The sequence below is a fragment of the Enhydra lutris genome, unplaced genomic scaffold, assembly GCF_002288905.1.
Source record: "Enhydra lutris kenyoni isolate GAN:26980312 unplaced genomic scaffold, ASM228890v2 scaffoldscaffold15, whole genome shotgun sequence".
NCBI classification, from domain to species: domain Eukaryota; kingdom Metazoa; phylum Chordata; class Mammalia; order Carnivora; family Mustelidae; genus Enhydra; species Enhydra lutris.
Window position 1 is genome coordinate 32642315 of NW_019154099.1, and position 10174 is coordinate 32652488.

The following is a 10174-nucleotide window of genomic DNA, read 5'->3' on the forward strand; positions in this document are numbered from 1 at the left end:
ACCCCTGAGACCTTGGCCTGAGTGGAAACCATGAGTCCACTGCTCCACCCACTGAACCACCCAAGCGCCTCTCTATTTACTAGCCCTTTCCACAAGTGTACTTTTCAAAAAACAAAGCAAAACAAACAAACAAAAAAAACAATCAAAACCTTGTTTAGTGTTTTGGAAAGTATAAACAAGGAGTGGAGAAATTAATTTTAGCTTTTGCTGGAAGAGAGTGCTAAAGCAATGCATTTTACCTGGAGCTTTAACATATGAAAGTCATTTTCATTTAAAAAAAAATGATAGCTACAAGTGGGATAATAAAAACATAGGGACAAGGGTGCCTGGGTGGCTCTGGGTTGTGGCTCTGGGTTGAACCTCTGCCTTCGGTTCAGGTCATGATCTCAGGATCGTGGGATTGAGCCCCACATCAGGCTCTCTGAGCCTGCTTCCCCCTCTCTCTCTGCCTGCCTACTTGTGATCTCTCTCTCTCTCTCTCTGTGTGTGTCAAATGAATAAATAAAATCTTAAAAAAAAAAAGACCATAGGGACAAAGGACTGGCATGGGAAGTCATGATATTTTAGCACTGTGAGTAGCCCTGTTAAACAGGTTTTGTACTTGTTTCCTCAACTATGAGCTCATAAACAGAGCTTCTTATTTATCTTTGTGTCTTCCTCAACCCCTAGTCTAGAAACTGGCACATAATAGGTCACCAGTAATTATTTGTTAAACTAAATTCCTGTCCTGATGCTTCAGCACAGTTAAAAACCTCAGTGTTGGACAGGAAGCACACCCCCCCCCCCCCCCGCACCCCAAACAAAGACAAGATACCAAGATACCGAGACAGTGAAATGCTAGGACAGTTAAAGGCCCAAACAAGTAGGAGCTGCAAGGGCTCCTTACTGTTGATCAACCAGCCAGGAATTTAGATCCTGACTGCTATTTGTATGTCTTTGGGTAAACTTCATCCTCTGAATAATGTCAAAGGATATTGCATGGGATTGCAGAAGAACTTCAAACATCTAGGATGTCCACCTTGGCACATGGCTTTTCTCAAATTGTAATACACAGAACAGAACACTAGACTTTTCCGTGAGGGCGGAACGGTGGCTGTGTCTGTTCCCCCATTACATTCTCAGCTCCTAGCACAGGCTCTAGCCTTAAGCAGGAGGGAACCAAGTATTGGGTGAATGAATTAATGAATTAATGAAGGTCGCCTGCAAAGAGAAGCATTTCCAGTTCGGGTTTAGGTAGTGGCTTGCTCAGTCACAGCGCTCTTGGAGTTTCTAATGGGGATAGAATCCAACGGCGGCAAGGTTCTCAGAGTTCTTCCCACCCCTTAATTTCGCTTCGGCTTTTACCTCACGCTTCTGTCTCAGGCAGGCCCCTTCCTGGGCCTTCTGGGTACTCGCAAAACCCGGTAACTGGATAATTTTTCCTGCGAAACCCGTTGTCATTGAGCGGTGCAACTAGGCGTGCGCGGAGTCGCACACATGCTCACTTAGGTGGCAGAGAGTGGCGTTTCTGTAGCGGTTGGCCGCATTTCCTTCCACGGCAGCAGCAAGGGCTGCTCTACCCTAAATTGATAGCCAATGCAGTTTTTTCTCCGCCGCCTCTCTTTCCTGCCCGGGCACTGCGCGCTCCCTGGGCACTGCTACAGCTACTGCCATGGCAGCTGGGCATTGGGAAGGTTCCCTTGGGTTGGCGGGGAATCGGGCGCATGCCGGGAACGAAAGTCACCCTTAATTCCATTGCCAATGGGGGTTTGAAGGGAGGGTGGTCCCCAAGGCAATGCGCGAGAGCCACCTGAGCCGTCGCTGCAGACGGGGGATGTGGGTTTCTCGCCGCGTGCAAAGCAAGAGTCCCCTCCTGTCAATCCTGCACGTACTACTACTGAATACCTCACACTGCCTATGTGGTGGGCGTGGGAATGGGGGGCTCTTTTTAGTCAAGAATATGCGGAATGAAAGAATATAAAGAGATTTGCTTCTGTTTTTACAACCCCACTGAGCGCAGCCCCAGCACTTTCGGCGCTGCCATCTTAGCTTTATCTTCTGGCCAGGCTGGGCGTGTGTGTGTCTTTGGTTCGGAGGGAGGGTGGAGGGAGCACTGGGCGGGTTGGGTGTCAGAATTGGCTAGACGAGACTTAAGGACACAATCGCCCGTAAAGAATAACATTGAACTAAGGCAAATCCTGCTTTGCCCATTTTATAATGAAATTTTAAAATAAAACACATGCGTAGTATTTTTTAGTCTGTGGATGATAATCATGTTCATTTCTCAAAAGCATCTCTCCTCAATGATTGTGTAAGACTATGGCTTAATCTTTCATAGATATAATCACAGATTTGGTCTCTCTTTTCCACTTGAAATTGCAAACCTGGGCGTACAATTTTCTAAACTCTTCAGATTTGTGTTTTATGTACTCTATATCTTTAAGGATATGTTTTTTGGTTTTTGTTTTGTTTTTTTTTAAGGACGCCTTCAACACTGATGTAGCAAATAACAGGCAGAAACCCGTAAAGTGTATGTAAGAAGACAATGATTGATGTTGTTAGTTTCATTTAAAAGGTTAACATTGTACTAAAGCTATAAGGTTACAAACACAGGAAGCACAGTATGTTATGAGGAACATCAAGAATGCTGAAAATGATGTGGTCAAGTCAAGAGTCAGGGTTGTTTCCCAAATTTGTACAACAGTGTCAGGACATTTAAAAACAAAATTGGTAGCTGAGACCATTTTAAAACAAACTTAGTAGCTGAGAACAATTTAGAAGGAAAAAAATGCTCAAGCTTGAAGAGTGAGGAAGTATTTCACTCTTTGGTAACCTTCCCTTAAGGACCATGATTCTACATTCTTGACAAAATGACCATATGCACTTAAAATGAAAATTGCTTTTTGTACTATATTTAATACTCCAAAATGAACAGAAAAAAAATTCAACATGGCAATTTAAATTCTTTTACACAAAAATTACATATTGGCTTCCCGAGATATCATGACCTCTTGCTTTAAATAAATGTTGTTTTTAGAGCTTTGGAAGATTCCGTAATTTGTAGGCATGAAGAATTAATGCTTTTTTCTTTTTATTCATCTTAGTTTTTAAAGATACAAATTTTATGTCTCCCTGTAAATAAAAAAATTTAGATTCTAGGGGGCTTGAGGTAAATATGGATGTTTTCAGCCCTGAAAAATTATTCTAAATGTGAAGGTATTCTTTAAAGTGTGTGAAATTCATTAATATATATTTGAATGTAAATCATGTTTTGAAAATCTTATTGTTGTGATGCATTTTAAACCAAAAAAATCTTTCACAAATGATAAAGGCGTATAAAGTATAATTCTGTGAAAGAGAAATGTAAGAACCTTGCATTTTAACCTTGAAAACTTCACTGTAGTTTATAAATTATTAGGTTGGTCATTATTGCTAAGGTTAAATAGTTTAATAATAAAATCATATCTTCCTAAACCTGAAGCACTATTGAAATTCTTACATAATATTAATTTTATCATATCAAAATTTCCTTGAAATACATTGTTGTTAAGATATTTCTTCCTAATCCAGATATCAGGATCTATCTACATGGTTCTAAAATGATTATACTAAGCATGATCTTATTTTAAAGACATGTACCCTCTGTGTTTTCTCATCAATAAAATGAGGGTAATAAGAGTACTTACTTCATTAGAATCCTTGAGGATTAAGTTAAATAATATATATGAGGGATTTGCTTAGCATACTACCTGTCAAGCATAACTGTTATTATTAATAGTATGTGTGGTCTCCCTTATTTGAGGTGTATCCCAGTCTTGTACCAGAGGAAGAAACAAACAGTTATAAACTTTGAGTTACACACCTGGATTTAGAAGTATGTTTTTTTAATAGAGTCCTTTTCACAAACAAAGATTAACTATATCTTGACCTGACAAGAAAAATAGAATCCAAAATTTATTTGTTTCCTAAAATACTCTGCTCTTATATGATTTGTTAAGTCACAAAACATATTGCTTACTTTCATTAAGTTCAGTGGGTTTTGGGAATTCTGATAGTTGCATTTTGATACAATAGTCAAAACAGATCATAATTTCTTCTCAAATGGCTGGTGGCTATGGTACACTCCTAGGGTCAGAAATTATATACCATCCATGGCTCACATTCTCTGTTAATTTACCTGTAATTAACATGAAAGTCTTAGCCCTACCTAGTTCAAGTTCAATATTTTTACTTTTTGTTTTGAAAGTAAAAATAAGTTGATATATTAGTTCTTCATAATTAATTATCTTAAAAAGATTTTGCCCCCTTTCTTTAATATCAGGTTTGCTTTCATACTGGGCCAGAGCTGTTTAAAAGTTTCTAAGACATACAATACATGAAAAATAGTTCATACTTCCCTAAATTAATTTTTGGTGACAGTATTTTCTTAGTATAGAGAGAATAATCTTATCTGTATGATGTCACATGTTGGGAACTAAATTATTTATGTGGTAGAGCAAAAACAACATTGCTTCTGGAGAAAAACTATGGCTTCCACACAAGTATTCCTAAAGTCCACCTCTACATGAAGGTGAGATGGAGGGACGATCATTTGCTCATTTGTTCCTGAATCCATTTCTCTCCATTTCCCTGCTCTGCTATGTACAGCAAGGGAGTGAACCCTGCAAACTACATTTTCCAGGCTCCCTTGACAGCTAGCTTCAAGTAAGATTCAGCCAATAGAGTGAGATAGATGGTTGGGAAGTGGGAAGAGAGGAGAAACCATGCCTCCAAACCTCTTACCCCCACCTCACCCCCTTCTGCTTTGGGCAACATCTCCCCTCATCTTCTCTGTGGTTCCACTCCGGCTGGGCAACTTCTCCTTCCATGATCCAATTCTAGCCAGGTAACCTCTGTTGTGGAACCAGTTCTCATTGGGCAGCCCTGGCTCCCAGGATCTGGTAATAGCATTTCCTCCTTTGGTCTCTCCAGCCTTAGGCATTATAGTGGCTCCCTGCAGATATCAATCCTTAGATGCCTCTGTCCTTCATTGGGCTTTTCAGTTCCTTCACTACTGTTGCAATTATTTACTCATATTCAATTCTCTCTCTTAATGACCTCTCACATGCCTTTCTGTTTTCCTGTTTGGACCTGAGTGATACGAAGTCTTCCATCCAAATAATAGACTTGATTTGGCTTCTCAGAAAAATGATGGCATTTTATCATCTCGTATCTGGTCTTTAAAGCTTGTGCATTAGGGCACCTGGGTGGCTCAGTGGGTTAAAGCCTCTGCCTTCGGCTCGGGTCATGATCCCAGGGTCCTGCGATCGAGCCCCGCATTGGGCTCTCTGCTCGAAAGGGAGCCTGCCTCCCCTTCTCTCTGTGCCTACCTCTCTGCCTACTTGTGATTTCTGTCTGTCAAATAAAATCTAAAAAAAAAAAAAAGAAAAAGAAAAAGAAAAAGCTTGTGCATCTGAGCTCAGTCAGCAAAACAGAAACCTGGTTTTAAAACAAAATTGATTGATCCACCACACCCAGTACAAATTCACTGTCCCCCCACCTTCCTTCCTTGCCTCTACTTTAAAGACTGGAAAAAGTGAAATATTCTCTCTGTGAGCCTCTCCTATATTTCGGGTTGGCTTTAGAACACAATTTAGGCCAGCAAGATAAAGGAACATCTCTTCTTATTGCTTCTGTCTCTCTTTCCACTTTAAAAATGAACAGGATGGCTGACATTTGGTAGCCATGAAACAAGCGGTATGAGATAAAGGCTGAGAGCATCACTGACATTGGCCTTGACATTATAGAGTCATTGAACAAAATTCCAAACTTGTTTTTATGCAAGAAAAATAACTCTAAATTATCTGTTACTGTTAATCAGGTATTCTGTTACTTGTAAATAAAAATATTCCTACTCGATACACCAGCTCCAACATCTTGTCCAAAAAAATGTGCTTTCTATCTAGTTTCTTTGAGTAGTCTGCCTGAAAGGAGAAATATTTATGAAAAAATAGTCAAAAGCATAAAAATCCACTCATTCCCATGGGTCCTAAATTTCTTTGCTTTATTCAAGTCACAACATCAGATAGTTCACTAAACTATGTTTTATATCATGCTATTGGATTTATTAAAGATTTCTGCAGTAATATACCTCCCACATAACCTTCCAGATCTGAGGCACTTATTCCCCTAGCTTCTGGGAGTGTTGACTGCTCACAGCTAAGTCCCTTTCAAAAGTTACTCTTGGCTTTAGGGAGCTGTCTCACTGAAGGTTCCACTCCATCCCCAGAGGGAGTCCTCATCAAATAACAGGTAGATGTGGTGTACAAAGATCTGGACCTCTGACTTTAATTCAGGATGATTCTGAAGAGCCATACCTGCTCCAGAATTCTGCATGGAATTAGCTAAGGCCTTTGTTGCAATTGCATTGCAGTTCCATTTCTTTCTCTCTCTTGAGCCATCCTCCTTTCCTCACTCATTTGCAGGCTGTTGTTGAAAGCACTCAGCAATAAACCTCCTGCATGCAAGTCTCCATTTCTAAGTCTGTTTCTCAAGGAACCTGACTTAAGTCAGTTGGTATGGGGAGTGGTCTGAAAAAGTGAACTCTAAAATGGGATGGATGTTAGATCTTGATTATCCACTGGTTGGTTGACAATGGGGATCTCATCTGTGGTGGACAGTTTCTAGGGTGACCCCGTGATCTCCATCTCCTAATATACCTGCTCTTGTATAATAAGCCTTTCTCCTTTGTGGGGTAGGACCTGAAATTTTCTTCTAACCAATAGAATAATGCAAAAATGACAGGATGTACACATTTACACATATGTGACTGATTAGTATTATATTATCACTCTCGTCTTGCTGGGGCCTCCACTTCCTTGTCGATGTGGAAGGAACAAGCTGCCATGTGTGAGCTACCACATGGGGAGGTACACATAGCAGGGAGCCAATGGTAGCCTCTGGCCAACAGCCAGTAACGACTGAGTCCCACAGTCCGGCAGCCTGTGAGGAACTAAATTCTGCCAAAAAAACATCTGGCTTTGGAAGTGGTTCCTTTCTCAGTTGAGTCTTGGATGAGACTGTAGCCCCAAGTGATACCTTGGTTGCAGACTTGCAGAGGACAGAGCTAAGCCATGCCTAGTCGTCGTCGTCGTCATCTTCTTCTTCTTCTTTTTTAAAGATTTTATTTATTTGACAGACAGAGATCACAAATAGGCGGAGAGGCAGGCTGAGAGAGAGAGAGAGAGAGAGAGAGAGAAGCAGGCTCCCTGCTGAGCAGAGAGCCCGATGTGGGGCTCGATCCCAGAACCCTAGAACATGACCTGAGCCGAAGGCAGAGGCTTAACCCACTGAGCCACCCAGGCTTCCCAATGCCTAGTCTTCTAAAGTAAGGAAACTCTCAAATAGTAAGTGTGTGATTGCCACTGAGTTTGTGGCAATACTATTATGCATCAACAAAAAACCTAACAGACCATCAATGGTGGTAGGCTGGGTGTGATAGCCCTGAGATGGGTAGAACTGTGCAATTGCTGAAACTTTCACTGGAGATGAACTAAGATGGGATAATTGCAGATGGAAAGCACTTGTAGGTGCAATAGCCTAAGCTTTTGAGAGACTAAGGAAAGTGTTCATTATAAAGATATTGGAACTAGATTACTCTTGCTGAGCACCATAGATGTACTGGGAAGAGAAATGAAATGCTGAAAGTTAGGGTTCCCATGGTCCAAAACATGTCAAAAATCTCCTACAAAGTAAAGGGTAAGTTATCACATTTTACACTTCCTACCACAAAGAAGGAGGAACAACATTTGCTAGGCTTCTCTGAGTCTACAGGCATAATATTTACTTGAGAATATTGCTCTGACACATTTCCTGAATGACACAGATGGCTGCCAACATTAAATAGTGCCCAGAACAGTAAAGGGCTCTGCATCATCTCTTAACTACAGAGAGAGCAGTTTTGCTTCTAGGACCATACAACATGACAGCGCCTATGATATTAGATGTATCAGTGGTGGGGAAAGATGCTGGAGAATGAATGGGAAATAAATCATAAAGAAAAGTGCACGGGTTCTGAAGCAAGGCAAAAAAACAAAACAAAAACAAAAAACCCAAAAAACCTTTCAGCAAAAAAAAAGTCTGCCAGGCTATTTGGGCCCTGATAGAGACAGAGCACCTCACCATGAGATGTCAAGTTGTTGAACTGCCTGTAAGGAGCTGAGTTTTGTTAGACCCACTAATTCATAAGGTCCAGTGGGCCCAGCAAAAACTATGGTCAGAGTAAGTAATATATCCATGATTGGGCATAAGCAGGCCCAGAACACAAGTAAGCTGTATGGATGTGTGGCCAGACTCCTGTGTCCATCAACCATTATTGCACTGGTACCTGCCTCTAAGCTCAATTAATGTTGCTGCATGGGATTATGAAGTCCCTTAAAACTGGCTGGTGGAGGAGAAAAAAGGCTAAGCTTTGTTCAAGCATTTTGCATATAAAGAGCAAGTGACCTGAAGTAAGACTCATAGGTAGTGGCAGATGGCTTTGGCAACTGATAGGGGCTTGGAAATACAAAGACTGAAAGACCGGGGAGAAGAAGAGCTGTGGAAGAGACATGTGAATGGATGTATGAGAGTGGACATGAAGTGTGGCAGTCTTTGAATCAAATCACATAGTGATGTGCATCAGAGAATATCCCATCAAGATAGAGACGATAAATGACCACATAGACAGCTGACATTTGCTAGACTCTGCTTTTGTCCACCTACAGGGGACATGGAGAGCACACGCACTGGGTAGCTATGGTGCAGAGTAGCTATGGTGCACATGCACAGAGTAGCTATGGAACTTACAGTTAGTTCTCTGCCTTAACAATGCTGATCTAGCTACTGCAACAGCCAAATATACAACCTGCCAGCAAAATATACCAACACTAAGTCCTCAATACAGTGTGATCCCTGAAGACCAACCAGCCACTTGCAAGAAAATTATATTCCACCCTGGAAAGGCCAGTGATTCAACTTGGGTGGGAGTGATGCATACCCTGCTGTGAATTTGCTTTCCCTACCCACAGAACTGTTATCTGAAGGCTTACAGAGCTCTGTTTCACAAATAAGGGATTCTGAAAACCATTGTCTCAGACCAGGGGATTCACTTTATAGTAAATGATGTGTGACAGTTGATGTATATTTGTGGTAGATCAAATTATGACCCCCCCCCTCCAAAATTGTCCACATTGTAATCCTTAGAAACTGTGAATACCTTACATGGAAAAAGGGACTTTGCGGATGTGATCAAGTTTAAGATCTTTAGATGAAGATTATCCTGGATTATCCAGGTGGGTCCAATGGAATCACAAGAGGTTTTTTGTTTTTTGTTTTTAAGCTTTATTTGTTTATTTTAGAGAAGAAGGTTGCAAAGAGAGAGGGATTTTCCAGCAGACTCCCTGCTGAGCACACAGGCCTATGTGGGACTTGATCTCACAACCCTGAGGTCATGATCTGAGCCAAAATCAAGAGTTGGCTACTAAACTGACTGAGCCACCCAGGTGCCCCAACAAGATTCTTATAAGAAGGAGGCAAGTTGGTCAGAGTGAGAGAAGGCAATGTGACAATGGAAACAGAGAAGATGTGATGATTAGGAGAGGAGAAAGAAAAAGAGACAGATTTAAAGATGCTATGCTGCTGGCTTTGACTGTGGAGGAAGGGCCAGAAGCCAAGGAATACAAGTGGCCTCTAGAAGCTGGAAAAGACAAGGAAATGAAGGCTTCCTTAGAGCCTCTGCAAGAAATATAGCCCTGCTAACATCTTGATTTTAGGACTTCTGACCATCAGAAATATAAGATAGTAAATTTGGTTTGTTTTAACTTAGTAAATTTGTTGCAGGAATAAGAAGAAACAAATACAGTGCCAATTGGATCCACTTACCCTATCATATAAATTGCTGTTGATAGAATTGAAGGTGCAATTGGAGCAGAAGTTACACATAATATACCTTAAATTAATAGCTATTACATGGCACTGTGTCCCCACTGGGTAGAATATAGGAATTCAAGAACCCAGAGTGAAAATAGTAGTGGCCTACTCCCAATGAACCCTTAGAGAATATGTGCTTCTCTCCTGCTTAGACTCTGTAGTTCTAAAGCTCCTAGTTCCCAAACGTCAAATGCCCTATTGGACTTAGAATCATGGCTGCTCTCAGTAACTTCAGGCTCCTCAGTCC